Below are 14,642 nucleotides of genomic sequence, written 5' to 3'. Positions count from 1 at the left end.
ATTCCACTGGTGCCAGTGGTGCAGTCCAGGGGCAGGGACAGGAGGCAGCACAGGCCGCCGCGGAGGTGCCTGTGTGTAATCCTGTCCCCGATCCTGTGACTGCATCATCCGGCGCCAGCAGGGATGCCTTCGTCCGACCCATTTTCAGGGAGGGGATAGCCATACAACAACTGACCTTCCTCTCCCTGCGGAAGTGGCTTCCAGGACCATGTTCAGCCTGTCCTGGCTGGGGTGGCGTTGTGTGTTCGTGAAATTCGGGGTGACATACAGGGTTCTCGTGAGGACAATGCACGTCATTTTGAATGCCTTGAAGACCGCGTCGACTGGCTAGGAGGGATAACTGGTGCTGGGTTCCTCCGTGTGCTGGAGCTTCTACTGACCCCTCCTCAACTGAACCCCCTATATGCCAGTCGTCCTCCGTGCCATCTTCCTGCCCAAGTGTCACCCAGGAACCCTGTGGAGCTGGCCCTGACCCAGCGGCCAGGCTGGTGGAGGACACATCCCTGCCACAGTCGGGAGTCGGAGATCCAGCAGGGGTGGCCACACCAACAACTGCACCCCAGCAGGAGGAGGACGTGCAGGCATCAAGAGCCAGGGCACAGGCACAGCAGCAGCAGGCTCATGGTGGGAGCAATGATGACTCGGGGCCATCAACATCAGAGGGGCAGGCATCGGCAGGAGGGCAGGAGGACCCTGGATTGGGAGTGTTTTCCGTGTGGCAGCGGTTGGGCCAGCACATAGATGTGGAGCGGTGGCAGGCGGAAGAGGCACGGCTCACTATGGTCAGGGCGGAGAACTCCATGCGCAGGGCGCTGAGGCGGGCCGAGTGCCTCAAGGCAATTCGCAGGGAGTTGGATATGGCGTTATCCCTGCGAAACCTCGGGTCCATTGAACAGGGCTTCCGCCAGGACATGGAACAGGAGTTCGATGATGCCGTGGCCCGGGAAATCGGCAAGTGAGCCGTAGGACTTGCCCGCCACCATTGTATATAGTTAGTGTTAGGTTTCATTTATGTTTTTCTTTCATTTGGGGCGCTTGGACTATGCCCCACCTTTTTGTAGAAAGTTCTTTATTAGGTAGTTTTTTTTGTAGGTTTGATTTCAATGGTTGGGCTCATGGACCCTGGATTTGTTATTTGTATATAGTTGAACAGTGGATTTATCGTCTTTTTTTTTTTCACCATGGAACAATGGATTTTTCTTATTTCTTTCCCTTTGGATTTGCTTTGTTGGACGGAGACTTTGGACACATTTTCATTAGGATTTGTTTGGATTCTGATTTCATATTTTTTCTCATTTTGGAACATGCTGCATTTTATTTATTATTTCCATTATTGTGTGTTTTCATTTGATTCACTGCATTTTGTGTTGAATACATTTTTGTTTCATGCTTCAATGTGTGGTATTCTCTCATTGGTTTCATGCATGTCACGATGTGGGTTTTCACATTCACTGGCACCCATTGTGTGTGTGTGACGGACATGTGTTGATGTACATACATGCCATTTGGGTTGTTTCATGTAATGGGCATTTCAATGTGGGGTGGATGTAATACTTGGTTGGTTCTTTAGGCAGGGGTGGCGTGCGGTGGGATTTGGGTGGCCATGAGGGCCATGATTGTGGATCATGATGATGTGTTGGGGGGGACATGAGTCGGGGCCTGCTGGCAGGTGCCCATCACTGCTGGGTGGCTGGGGATGTAGGGGGACATGAGTCGGGGCCTGCTGGCAGGTGCTCATCACTGCTGGGTGGGTGGGGGTGCAGGGTGAAATGTGTCAGGGCCTGCTGGCGGTGCCCATCACTGCTGGGTGGGTCGGTGTGCAGGGGGACATGAGTCGGGGCCTGCTGGCAGGTGCCAATCACTGCTGGGTGGGTGGGGGTGCAAGGGGACATGTGTCGGTGCTCACTTGTGCATGGTGACATGTGGGCTGGCTGGGGGGCATGGCCATGGTGGATGGGCTGCCTGCGGGGCATGGCCAGGGGTGCAGGGTAGTCCCCTGTGTTGTGGGCTGCCTGCAGGGCCTGGGGAGGAGGGACAGGGCACACCTGGGAGGACACACACTGCCAATTTGCATTGGGGCACCCCAGGAATACACGTACCCCGCTCGCCCAGCGAAATCGCATGTGGAACTCCACGCACACCCCTCACTATACACGTACCCCACTTGCCAAGGCCTATTGCGTGTGAAACTCCCCACGTACCCCCAAAAATACACGTACCCTGCTCGCACAGGGCCTATCGCATGTGAAACTCCCCACGTACCCCCAGGATACATGTACCCCGCTCGTCAATGGCCTATTGCGTGTGAAACTTCCTGCGTACCCCAGTAATACATGTACCCTGCTCGCACAGGGCCTATCGCGTCTGAAACTCCCCGCGTACCCCCAAGTACACGTACCCTGCTCGCCCAAGGCCTATCGCATGTGAAACTCCCTGCGTACCCCCCAAATACACATACCCTGCTCGCACAGGGCCTATCGCGTGTGAAATTCCCTGCGTACCCCCCAAATACACGTACCCTGCTCGCCCAGGGCCTATCGCGTGTGAATCTCCCTGCGTACCCCCCAAATACACATACCCTGCTCGCACAGGGCCTATCACGTGTGAAACTCCCTGCATACCCCCCAAATACACGTACCCTGATCGCCCAAGGCCTATCGCGTATGACATGTCCCGCGCACACCCAAAATTCGTGCAGTCTGCCCATCCACCCTCCCCATACCCTACAGGCAGCCCATCCACCCTCCCCATGCCCCACAGGCAGCCCATACACCCTCCCCATGACCCACAGGCAGCCCATCCACCCTCCCCATGCCTCACAGGCAGCCCATACCACAAGGGGGACTTTTTCCACACAAATTACCTGGCGCAAGCGGGGTACGTGTATTCCAAGGGGTGCGCGTGGAGTTTTCCACGCTTTTGGTCTAGCGCGAGCAGGGTACGTGTATTCTGGGGCGTGCGCGGGGAGATTTACATGCTATTGGCCTAGCACGAGCAGGGTACGTGTATTCTGGGGCGTGCGCGGGGAGTTTTGCACAAAATATTACTCTAGTAGACGTCACTATGAGTACGATGTCCCATTGGTTCTACTATCTATAGGACCCTAGAATATTTGGTCCATTGTGATTGGGTTGGCTTCAATGCCATGCATAAATATCCACTTTACTTAGCAGCACGCAGAATGGTCAACCAGGTGCAGGGTGCCCTAAGATTCACCCGGCCTCCCTTCAATCAATCATTACTTTAGTGGCTATGTGTCAATTAGTTGGCTGTGGTTGGCCTCCAAACAGTATCTTCTTGTCAGAAAAAGTTATGATATCTCTGTCTGGGCGACAGCCAGGCGTAAGTGTGAGCCCGTGCTGCTTCTTGCTCGGATAGTCACATGCTGCTCACACCATGAATCTGCCTATTTTCCTTCAATTTGTGCATTTAATTCTTATTCGGCTTGCCACCTGCCTATGCCTCCTTATCTCGGCCTTCCTGAGATAGGCAATTCTGTTCTTAAGTTTCGATTCTGCAAAGCTACTGTTCGCTCCTTCTATTGGTCTGACCTTGGTTCTTCCTGGCTCACGTTGCCTCTACTGAGTTTCGATTCAGCCATCTCTTCTCGTTTCAGCTGGAATACGAATCCTGTCCTGTTTGACCTCTAGTAACCTGAGTTAATTCTGCTTTTGTGTAAAGTGGACTCTCACTTGTATAGTGTGCTTCGTTGAGGTACATATGTATGGGTGGCCCTTGCCGCGGTCTATCTTCTACTAAGCATAGCAAGCCGCACTCTTTTCTTAGATTTCTTGCAGTTACAAGCATATGTACAGGCGTTAGCTGGTTGAATATCTTCATCCTGCTTACAATTTAAGCTCCTTTGTCTTTCATCAACGTTCTTTCTTTCAGTTTCACGATATCTTTATTCATGGCATTTCGTCTCTTTGTGTCATCCTTGGGTCGTCATATATTCTATGAGTGCGTTAGTCCAGGCCCTTGTGACGTCACCATTCATTTTCCATAAAGGACTTTTTGGTTTCTCCCTGGACAGTACTCAAGTAATCTTCATTTCGTTTCATTTGCTGGTAGGGTTTTCTTAATGGGTCCTTACTGTCCATGGTTGTCTGGCTATTGGTACTTCAATAGGTATTGTTCTTCTGATAGGTACTGGGCAGAGCCCTACTATGGCTCTCTGCTGGTTTATTTGCTCATCATACGTCACATGGCGATGGGAGTGCAGGCTTTATTTGGGACCTCCTCTACAGAACCGTAAAGTATTATGGACCCTTCTAGTACACTTAAAAGTCCCTGTTGATATTTGGAACCCCATCCAGAGGTAATACGAACTGATCCCAGCGGTGGTCAGATTTGGTCAAAATGGTGACACTACAGACCCATTTCTGGTCATTAGTGGGGTGCGGCAACGATGTGTCTTTGCTGACTGCTTTTTGTTTTATACATTAACGTCTTGGTGATCAAAATATTTAACTCTAATGCTGACGTCCCTATGATAGGTAACAAAAAGACTCGTGTTCTACTATATGCGGACAACATAGTCCACATCTCTAAAGCTAGAATAGGCCTGCAAAAACAGCTCGATATAGTAGCTGATTTTTGTTATGACCCTGTTATGATATCCAAAATGACTTGCCATAAGGAAGTGGTATTTGCAGTGTCCAGTTTTTTGGCCAAAGCATGGTGATAAGATCTAAAGACTGTGGAATACATTAATTGTTTTGACCATTGCAATTTTAGTAGATTTTAAATCTTTGCTGGCGATCATAACTAATTATAACTCAAGTTTTTAATACTGTTGGTTATAATGTAATTTTCTTTTACTGGTATGATATGTATATGCACTTTTATGGGCTTGTTCCCAAAATAAAGTATTTTTGACTTGACTTGAAAAACTTGCAACAAAGTAAGGACTGACTTTAATGTCCATTCTTAGGAGATTCAATTTGTATACATGTATGAACTGTACAATATTTATAATCTTCCATACATATAAAAAAGTCACATCAAAGTGAGCCTCACCTAAAGGTGAGTTTTCATCTGTATAGTGTGAGAAACCTGATCTGTCATCCAGGTGGCTGGGACACGGCAATCGCTAATGGATCTAGTTCCTGGGGGTGGACCAGTGCAGGAAGATCCCCTGGATGGGGGTCCTCGGGGAGTCAACAGGTTAGACGTGGTACCCCCTTCCCTATAACACCTTTTCTCCATCAGATATTCAGAAGTTTTACTCCCTCCCCCCGCTTTCCAACACAAACATTTTTCTACACTGTGACAGACAACGGACTAACACAGAGCTTTGTACCTGACATGTCGCAACACAAGCATCAGGCAGAGTCAGACAATGAACAATAACTACGCACATCTGACAGCCCTTTCCTTTCACCAAAGGGATAAAAGGCAGAGCACGAGAGCACACTTTGAGTGAGGCCGAACGCATGAGTAGCTAATCCGCACCGGCAGTTCAAATGGAGGAGAAAGGCAGAGAGACCTGGAGGGAAGACGAAGAGGGAATTGCCCTTGCCCTTCACAACTCAGACCCATGAAGCCCCAGAAAGGGAAAACCTAAGACCGGGAAGTTCAGCTGGCGTGTGGTGTGACAGGTGGCAACGGCACACAGGGCTCTCCCGGGCTGATAGCAAAGTGGGAATGAGTTCTTGCCACCCTAATGCCGGCCTTCACTTTAGAGACGAGAAACTCCAACAGATCAGCACAGTCAGTGAGTCGGAGAAGACATATAGTAAACCCAAACTGTGCTGGGCGCAAGGTTACAGGCGGCGACCTTGTTGAAAACAGAACTTGTGTAACTGAACTTTAAAGAAATCCCAGTAAAAGGTTCAGAAGCATAGTGGTCCGGTGTCACAGGGGCGCTCATTCGAAGGACTCAGACTGAAGCCTTTTTGGGTTATATTGTTTTGTTGAAATTACGAGAGCCAAGAGGCCGTAGAAGAGGCCGGTGGGGAGTGTCAAAGTTGTCCTACGAGGGTAAAGCCAAACCCTTCATACACTCAAAAGTCTTTAACACATTGGAGAAAACTGATCAAACTGTGAATGGGTGAAACCTGACTGGGGGATAAGAGAATGCCTGACTGGGGGCTGGAAAACCATGGGAAATGAATTCAGCATAGTGGTATAACACTTATGTAGATTGTGGCGACAAATGTGAGCCCGGCTGAGGTAAGCCCACAATGAATAGTTGTTAACTGGCAAATGTGAAGCCGACAGAGGATGCCTGTGAATTGAGAGTAAACAGGAACATACCCTTGAACATTGTGACGACAAGTGTGAGCCCGGCTGAGGGATGTCCACAATGGATAGTTGTTCAAAGGACTTTGAGATTGTTTGAATGCTATGATTTTGAGTGAAAGGCCATAGTGAACCCGATTGAGGGAGGCTAACTTTACCAGAAGGATCATAGCCCGCCCGAGGGGATCCAAGGGGCAGAGAGCAATCACCCAACATGAAGGATTATCAAAGGAACCTTTGTTTTGTTTATTGTTTATCATTCAGCAGACTTCTAAGAAAGAGACTTAGCCCCAGAAGGTCCCGGCATCATTGAAAGAGAACTGTAACCTTGTGCTGGTGCTCAAAGGTCCTGCCTTGGCTCGTGCTAAAAACACAGGGAAGGGAGACCCCAGCCCTAACATCATGACTTATCATTTGGTGAACACTTCTTTCTTTTCCTGTGAATATTATCCCACACTACCTTGTAATTTAGTTGTAAGGATTGCAATGGGATTTTTAGCATCGGCCCTTTTTATTTGACAAGACACCACTAGGGCTACCTTTTTACTATTTGATGGTCGTAGCTTGCTCCCATCTTAGATTTAGGTTTAGATTAGGTGTTTCCTCACCCATTATACAGTAATAAACACCCTTGAACTGTGATCACTTGTGTCTGTCTTTACTGTTTCCACCATGAGTTTCTTACAATAGAGGCATACAATATTTGTGACTTGTAGGCCATACACTTACTAAACAAACACTCCTACACCGTACACCACACACTCTTATGGCCATGCACTTAAGACATACACACTTCCATCACATGCTCTTACATCTTACGAAACACGCTCTTACACCATATGCTCTTATGACACACTTGACACTCACACTTATGACACACGCTCTTATTGCACCTTTACACACTCTATTATGAAACATGTTCACAATACATGTGTATCTTTTATATGAACAGTACATGTACATGTGGGAGAGGTAAATGTACACATATATTCATATATAAACTCACATAAAAATCAGGACTAACTTTGATGTCAGTTTTTCTACATGAACGAACTGGTCAGCTCTTATACACCTCCTATACGTATTCAAATTCACCTCAAAGTCAAAGCTTACTATATGTGCAGTATAGTTCATGTGCATTTCATTACTTTATACTGAACACTCATACACTACTTATATACTATATACTCAGATGCTAGACACTAAAAAAAAACATTCATATGCCTTACACCACACACTCTTGAAAAATGCACTTATGAAACACATTCTTATGCCACATGCTCTTACGATACACACCTAAGACGCAAATACGATAAACACTCTTACACCATATACTCTTATGACACACGCTCTTATAACATGCACACTTACAACACATGCTCTTATGAAATACGCACTTATAACACACATTCTTACCACATGTGCCCCTATGACACACTCTGTTACGCCAAACACTCTTGCACCGAATTCTCTTACAACACATGGGTTATGACGCTTGCTGTTATGATGCTTTCTGTTATGTGACACACTCTCAAAATGCATGCTCTTGTACAGGAGCAAATGGATGCATTCTCCCTAGTCAACATCCACCAGCTCACCTCCACCCTATTGGAATGACAGGCGAGGAGCCACAATTGGGAAGCCATGCACAAGTTTATGCAATACATCCATATCTCACAGATTATATGAAAAACGATATGCATTCAGGCAGCCTTTCAGAAGTTATTCTCATGTTGAAACAATGGAGAAAACCTATCAAGAAGGATGTCCCTTGCTGAGTTGTCAAAAGAAAGCCATGAACAAAATGGTGTGTGACATAGATGTACGTTAAACAAAGTCTAATAACAACAAAAGAATGTCTGAAAGAAAATATATGAACTTATGTTGAAACGATATGAAAATACTTAAGAATGACGATGTAATTGGAATACTAAGAGAAACTTGTACTCTTTGTTGCAGTATTTACGAATACAAAGAAGAATGAAATGTTCTTTGGTCTATAACTGTAAATACGCTGAAATGCAAGGTAGAAAAAGAATGCATAGAAGCTTGCTTATAAGAGGTATATATTCAACATTTAGCACTACCATCATAACATCAGCTCATGTCAATCAATCCAGTTACTTTAAAATACAAGCCTAGAGTTTGAACATGGAAAGACGATGAAGAAGCTGTTTTACCCTTGCAAAATAGAAGAGTACATTAGCTCAAAACCAAGCATACTATTTCGAGAGATGAAGGAAAAGCAAGAAGGGAGTCTATGAGTAGACCATATGTAAGCACATATTTCCCAAAGATTAGGAGGAACAAGAACATTTACTGATGTCAAATATTGGATAACTAAAAAGACATAAAGTCAATATGGGATTGAGTGAGCAAGTCTCTAAAGACCAAGAGGAGCAACTGCACCAAGCAAAATTGAATCAAATGGTATTAAATGCACTGTCGAAATGAACAAATCCATGGTCTTGCAACAAGCGACGAAAAGCTTGCAAGCAAGGGCTTTTCATTAGGCCTGGAGCTAAGATAACAGTGTACCTACAATCCCTCAAATGTCCTGAGACACTGCAGACTGGCAAGGTCAGTCTTCAAACAGAAGACACTGGCACGAGGGCCACTGATGAGAGAGGGTGGCCTAATTGGGAAACAAAGGGAGAGCTGACGTATCTCCAACCACCTAGATTTCGTTTCTATGTACGTGCTGCTAACAAGCCGAATGTCCAAGGTTGGTTTTGGATTGCCAACCGATGAGAATAGCCTGCCATGCACTTTTACATATAATGTTGCAAAATATTATTCTGCTGCCACATTTTCTGCTATGACAAGGGCCTTGCACCAGGGTGTGTCTTACAGATAAGAGACCACCAATGAGAAACTAACACGCACATGTTCTATAAGTAGAAATGATCCCTCAATCCAATCCCACCCCTCGATTGGTTTCGGCAGTTTGCCACGTAGGGTGATGTCGTAGATGATGCATCTAGCATTATATAAACTACAAATGATCGAAAAGATATTGTGATCTTGCATGAGTCGAAGTGATGAGTGTTTACTCACCCTGCTTTACTTCTTGAGATTAAAGCAGTATTTTACCGTCTCATTTGAGTCTGTCCGGTTATTGGGTCTGAAGTATTTTGCAGGTAATTCCAATTAGCACAAAAGATGCTTCAAGGTGTTAGAGCACATTTGGTAGCAGTGCAGATGGTTCTGGTCTAAATCAAAATAGAACCCATACCTAGATTCCAGGACACTCGACGGCTCCTGCCATAAACCAGACGAGCGCAGAGTTCCCTGCGATGAGCAGTGCGCTAAATCAAAATCCCATGAATTATATATGGTCAACACGTCCCCCATTGAAGAAATTCCTGTTCGGTCCCCGCAGGTGCCCCGTGGATGAAAGGCAAATTGGTTTGTTACTGGAGAGTCGATGCCGGGGGGACTCGAGATGAGGACCAGATGTAAGTAGACCATCGTAGTTGGCAAAAGCATGTGGGGGGAGGGATTGTAATTATGTTATGGTGTAAATAAGAGACATACAAGAGTGGATTTTCTTGGGGATTATATAAAGAAGAGAGATGAGGATACGTCCAATTCCAGCACTCAAGAGAGACGGAAAGGGCACCCACCATAGTAGCATAGTGGAACATTAAGGATTCCTACTGGCAGAGCCAGTTAGAAGAGTGAGTGTCAAACCTCCCGAGGGGGTAAACAAAAAGAGAAGAGAATACATCCACTAAGGTAGTTTGGAAAGAAGTACATTAAGGGGAATATATATATATATATATGCATATATATATATATATATATATATATTGAAAGTGTACATATATAATAGGTATAATAAGATTGTATAGAAGATAATTTGATTAAAACGAACAGCAAAACTAAGAAAGAATAGTGCACGATAAATAAATAAATAAACCACAATTTTTTCCTTATAATTTTTTTGACAAAGGATCAATGTCGATCAAAAGGTTAGAATTAGATGAAACCAAAATAGAAGTAAAGAAGACAGTCTAAAGATACTAAAAAAAACAAGAACGATATAAAGATAATTAACAGAGAGTGCAAGTGAAGGAGTTAGACAAATAATGTTAAATATATTTTGTTTTCAAAAATAATAAACAGAGGTAGGGAAATATCCTGAACTCCTGGAATAGAAGTGGCGATTGATGATGCCTACTCAAAAACATTGAAACGATATATTTAATGAATTTGTAAGTAAGAAAAAACTAGAGTAAGTATTGTTAAGTATTGGCAATCTGAACTTGCTTGTCGTAATGGAGGAGACACCTCTCACACACCTATGCAGGACACTGCAAAGATATACAGCTAAGATTATGCAGTATCATTCTGAATGGATTAAGGGCATGATCAATAAAACATTTATGATCTTGCCTCCAGGAGGTTCATTGTCAAATATAGTATTATGAAATCTGACGACATGTTTGCATGCCACGTATAAGGGAAAGAAGCTAGAGAAGAGATTGGCAGTATTAGAGCTTTGGAAAATGAACCAGAATGAGAACGAAGATCCAGTCTATAAGGTCTGTTTGCTTAGTCAGTTTAGTCAGCTTAGTCAGCATAAAGGGGAAGAGGTAATGCCTTCAGCTCTTCTTTCCCCTTCTGAGAATCAAGATGTAGAGAATAAAGAGGAAGGTTTTTAACCTCTAAAGGAATTGAAGGCAGGAGAGGGGTATTTTAATACAACCCACAACCTCCCTGCCTATACTAGTGAAGAGACAGAAGAATAGGGTAAGAGTAGAGAATGTACATATATACAGACACACGATGATAGTAATTCAGACAGTGTGATCATAAAAAGGATAGACAGAAAAAAGAAAGAAACAAAGGAGAATGGCAGATATAGCTAAGGGTACGGCAATAGTGCAGATTGAATGGATGAGAGGTTACATATATTGCTTAAATTAGACAACACAGGTATTGGTGGAGTTCGAGAAAGAGAGGAAAGGGAAGAACAAGACAAAAAAGCGAAAGAGAAGGAAAAGGAGAGGTTATACAAACAAGAGAAAGACAAGGAATGTAAATGAAGGGAAGAGCGATGAAAGCGTGAGGCAGAAAGAGAAAGGAGAGGTTAGAAGAAGAGAAACGAGAAGAAGTAGAAGCCAAAAGATTGAAAGCACATAGGTTACAAAGAAGGAGAGAGGAAGAGGAATTAAGGGAAATAAGGTGAAGGGAGGAAGAAATTAACAAACAAAGGGGATTTAAAGATGATGAGATTGAATATTTATGCCCTAGACACATGATAATCCATAGAAACGCAACAGCGAATTGAAGAAGCAAGAGGGTCACAACTGTCTCGTGAAGGGTGGCGAGGACCATTAGATATGCCGACATGGAGAGAAGCCGACACAGAGAGTATAGGAATGAGAATGGCGAGACACTTGAGGGATAAAGAAGGGTATAGCAGTCAAGAGGGTGAACAAGGAGCTTTATTTAGAGAAAAAGGAGGAATCTTAAATGACGTCAGAGCAGACGATCATAGAACTATATCCTTGCGTAGGTTAGATCTTGAGGATGCGGAAGAGGACAAAAGCCATATGAGTTGGGGCATAATGATGTCAGACGAGGAAAGGAAACAAAATAAGGAGAGGCGAGAAGAAGGTGCATATGGATTTTCATGAGAATCAACTATAGATAAAGGGATAAAATGGTTAGATCTAGAGGACCCGATAAAAGAAACACCAGAACCAATACCGTATACTGAACAACCAAAAGTATGATCGCATAGTACAGGGGATGCGTCCCCACCTATGTGAGCAGACTAAGGGCATTGCCAGGGAGAAAACAAGCAGGAAATGATGAGGCTGCCTGGAAAACAAGGATTGTGGGTAGGTATGACAAAGGATCAGGGTTTTCACAATTCCCACTATTAGAGAATGGAGGCCGGAGGTCAATCACAACATATACCATGGCCTCAATGGATAACGATAATTTAAAATGCGCACTGCCGAAATTGACTTCTGATGCGGTAATATTGATTATGGAATTGGAGAATAGGATGTCAGGAATGATGTTTGCTATAGGCGATATTAAAGGCCTATTATTAGCCATTCTAGAGGAGACATCTGATGACATTTGGAAAAGAGCAGGGTATCCAAAAGTAACTTTGCAAAACACAGTGCATGATGGGGTGCCATTTAATAACTGTAGAGCAGACTCATGGCAAGCACTTAGAGTACAATATCCAGACACATCGGATATTGGGGCAATAATGACTATGAAGATGAGAGAGGATGAAGACCCCAGTACTCTTATTCAGGATAGATGGAGTGCAGAAACACATGTACCATGGGATAAAACGGTAGCCTTATTTTACCACGTATTATGTCTGGGACTGCCAGCACCAGTGCAGAGGCAGTTTCAAAAGCAGGTGGGAATGGAACCACTCCATGGCTGAAGATACAGTTGGAAATTGTGCATTATTGCAGAATGCTAAAAGATAAGAAGAAAGCTGAGGGTAGAAAGCAACAAGAGGAGAAGTTGGTAGAGACAAAATGATACAGGATTAACATAGAAGGAGCAGTGTTGACGAGTAATGAGGGAAGCACGGCACACGTGATGCAGGTCCCACAGCAAAATAATGTAGTCCGTGTTCAAGATCAGAACGGGTATAATTGTATGCCAAGAGGCACAGGGAATGGGCCTTGAGGACGAGGAGGATTTCAAAACTCTCAAAGAAGTGGAGGATTTAATGGTAGACAGTCATTAATATGTTGGAATTGTGGAAAATTAGGGCACATGGTTAAAGTATGTAGAAGTAGAGCAGCCATGCCACAGCAGAATTGGAAATCTTCAAGAAGGGGTGATGGGATATGCTCCACAATATATCACAGCTTCACAAGGATATTATGCCCAAGACCACATGCAGAATCAAGCATACGCGCCACAACCACAGCAGTTTCAGCAAGCACCAATGCAGACACAAGTGTCACAACCACAGCAATTCCAACAAGTACTAATGCAAACACAATCATTACAGGGGCAGCACCAGCAAGCACCTATGCAAATGCAACAGGCACCCACTCAACAGATACAATATATTCCTATGCAACAGACAGGCGCATCACAGTGGTATATGGACACAGGGGCTACACAGGTAGTCAAACCCAAATTAGGGAGTGTAACTGTGGTAGGAGGAAATCCTTTCACAGGCATAGGGATGCATTTATACCCACAGGACAACCTGATGTTTTCAGTACTATCTGTAACACCAGACCCCCAAGAGGAACCAAGGGTTAAGGTGACGATAGGAGGCAGGTTCTTGTGGAGACTGGAACAACTTGTTCATGTGTCTGTGAGGGAACATTTTCAATGTCAGGCATTGCCATGAATGCACAGGGATTTACTGGGGTGATGACATTACTTCCATTTACAGATGAATTACCCATTTCTATAGGGGAACACGACATGTCTATGCAATTGCTATATTCTAAACAGACACCAGTGACTATATTAGGACGTGATTTGATGACAAATTTTAAAATTATGATAACTTTTTACTGACAAAGGCATAGTGTGTTCAAACCCAGGGATACATTATATACATGTGTGTGAATTTATATTAACCCTTGCAGGAAAGAAAGCCTTAAGGGGAGTCCCTCTAGATGAGGAAGTATTCTTGTATGGAGTGCACGTTCTATTATCATGGTTACCTAAATTAACAGGTAAAATAATAATTTTTGTTCAGGCCAGAAATTCCCATGGATGATGAGGATGGGCAAGTTATTCCTTTGGAATTAGAAGCAGCAGTGGTACGAGAAGAAAGGGTGATGCTTCATGGGACAGACGATGAGGGAAGGGGATGGAGAACAGTGATAGGCCTCAATGAAGGCTGTAGACTGACATACTTGACAGATGAGGAACTATTTAGGGATGATTATTCAGATGACAAATTATAAGTCTCACTTATTGGATCAAAGTTGAGAGTATAGAAATACCATAGAGAATGGCGTTGGTAAAAACAAAGCCATCATTTTTTCCGGAAGACATGGAAAAAGTGCCAAGTAACTTATGGACCTCGGGCTCGGAGCCTATTGAAAGGAGTAGGAGCAGAGAAAATTAAGCTTAAACCAGGAGCTATTTTGCCATGTGCAAAACAGTATCCGATGTCCAGAGAAGCAGATTAAGGGATATTTGAAACCATATCCGCACTAATGAAACAAGGCATTCTAGTACCATCAGATTTGCAGTGCAACAAGGCCCTGCACCCTATTAAGAAATCGAAGCGGGGGGTCATGGAGATTTATCCAGGACCTTTGCCCTTTAGACCATATAGTCGAGGCAGAGTTTTCTTTAGTTGCAAACCTTGCGAAAATATTGTGCAATATCCTGTCACCAGACAGGTATTTTATTAACGATTTGAAAAATGCATTTTT

This window comes from Ambystoma mexicanum, chromosome 5p (assembly GCF_040938575.1).
Source record: "Ambystoma mexicanum isolate Mex_15411 chromosome 5p, UKY_AmexF1_1, whole genome shotgun sequence".
NCBI classification, from domain to species: domain Eukaryota; kingdom Metazoa; phylum Chordata; class Amphibia; order Caudata; family Ambystomatidae; genus Ambystoma; species Ambystoma mexicanum.
Note: the sequence above shows the minus strand (reverse complement) of the source record.